Here is a 2,104-nt window from a genome sequence, read left to right as displayed (position 1 = left end):
CACAAATTTCAACAAATTTGAACGGTTAGATTCAGAAAAGTAACAGAGTTGAAGGATATAAATCTGCTGCTTTTCCGAATCTAATTGTTCAAAATTTTATATTCATATATTTCTAATTTTCTATAAAGAAATTTTTTTATGCACAAATCTCAACAAATTTGAACGGTTAGATTCAAAAAAGCAGCAGAGTTGATTCCTTCCTCTAAATTCCTTCCTCTAAAGGGACCCTGTAAAGAAGCAAAATATAGCAGCAATACGTAACAAAAGAAATGCTAAGACAAGAATGCCATATACACAATTTACGAACAGAAGAAGGAGAGTATGCTTGCACAAATCCATTACTTGAGGGTACAATCGCAAGTCCATTTTTTACAAGGATACATGCGCAAAAAAAGCCCTCAAAAAACAAACAAACTCAACAACCAAAAAGTAAAGAAAAACTTCCCTCCTCCACGCACAGTGAAAATAAGAAAAAAGAAGAAAAAAATGATGACATTTTACGCTTTGACCCTGGCCTCACGGGTCGCTAACATCTCAGCCGTCTTTGCCAGAGACTGAAGGTTACATTTCACAATGGTGTCGACAAAGATCCTAGTATCCTCTTTGGTGTTTCCCGGCGGCACATCCACCACATAAGACTCCACCACCACCGTGCCATTGCCCTCTTTGTTCTCATGCACTGTCGTCACAGATCGGTAGTTCTTCAATCGGTGCTCCCCTCCAACCACTCTAAAGCTAATTACATGTCTGTCATCGTCTAAGATCTCTAACCTCTCACGACTGGACGCCGCAGGGAGACCAGAGACGACATGCACCTCTCGCAGAGTACCGACGCCACCATCTCCGGCGACGACCGCGCAGCTCCGGACGAAGCGCTTGTAGACCTGTGGTTGGTCAAAACGCCGGAGAACCGACCAGACAGCGGAGATAGGGGCGGAGACGTGATGCACAGAAGCGGAGCAGCACTGCGTCGGGCCAGGAGACTGGTGTTCGTGGTGGCGCGCCACCTCCTCCGGTACCTCGTGATTGTAGCACCGATCAGAGGTATGCAGACCTGGTCTAGCGTGGTGCTGGTGCTGACGCTGGATTGAGAGCTTGGGCGGAGCTAAGCAAGGCATCTCTTCCTTTTCCTCTCTCCTTTCTCTCTTTGGAGAGATTCTGAACTTTTTTTTGGTAAATTGTGGGGTTTGGAAGGGTTTTGGTGTTTATTTATACGACCTACGAAGTTATAAGAGCGAATGCAAGTGGGAACGAAAAGACAGAGTTTGCGCGAGTTGTGCAAATTGGGCAAATTGGGCAACTTGGAACGACCAAGTTGTGGGGTTGTTTAATTGTAGGTGGGATTGGGTGGGATTCATTTATGGTTGTTACAACTTGCATCTTTCTAATTTGGGCCTCAGCCTTTTCATTTTTACAGTTAGGCCCAAGAGAGCCCGTGCTTATAGGGGTGTCTCTCAAAGATGCACATATTTTTTAAGGCTGTGTTCGCAAAACTAGTGACAGTCATAAAATTGAGGGATGTGGTTGGTTGGTTGAGATGAGGATATCAGATATATAGTATTAATTGTGTATTAACTGGATAGGAGTATAATATTGCTTTTGTATTGCTGTCTTGTTTTTTTATTATATGGATCAGCTTAGAGCTTTTAATAATTCTTTGGGTACATATCGAGACTCAAGAGTTTGTTTGTTGTTTCCTGTCCAGTTTATAATGACGTTTTTTTAGCATATATAGTTTCTGAATTATATTCATAATTTACCCTTTTTTGTGATATTTGTTTGGCTCACTTCAATATTAAATCATGTAATTAGATGAGCAAGCCTAGAATTATGAGGCACTTTAGGATGTATACATTTTGCAAGGACATTATTGGGTACATTTAGCAACAAAATCTTTAATGTTTGTATAATTCAGGATATGAGGATAACATTAATAAAAACAGGTATTGATAAAGCGGTGTGAGCATTTCATGGGTGTCTCGTTACATCATAACAACAAATTAAATTATTATCATACATTAAATTAGTTCACAGGGAACACTATTGTAATCGCACGCAAACACAATCTTTGAATAATTTATTTTAGTCGTAATTATTGAATCAG

General features: G+C 40.5%; 1 pseudogene across 1 annotated transcript; it reads right to left on the bottom strand.

The window, feature by feature from the left end:
• Positions 1 to 270: 270 nt before the first annotated feature.
• Positions 271 to 1,281, bottom strand: LOC144555996 (abscisic acid receptor PYL4 pseudogene; annotated as a pseudogene). Its single transcript, XR_013512169.1, has one exon. The product of XR_013512169.1 is annotated as an abscisic acid receptor PYL4 pseudogene (transcript).
• Positions 1,282 to 2,104: the final 823 nt, after the last annotated feature.

The sequence above is a fragment of the Carex rostrata genome, chromosome 6, assembly GCF_964058835.1.
Source record: "Carex rostrata chromosome 6, lpCarRost1.2, whole genome shotgun sequence".
Classification (NCBI taxonomy): Eukaryota; Viridiplantae; Streptophyta; class Magnoliopsida; order Poales; family Cyperaceae; genus Carex; species Carex rostrata.
The sequence above is the reverse complement of the archived record's forward strand: the minus strand, read 5'-3'. Positions and strand labels throughout refer to the sequence as shown.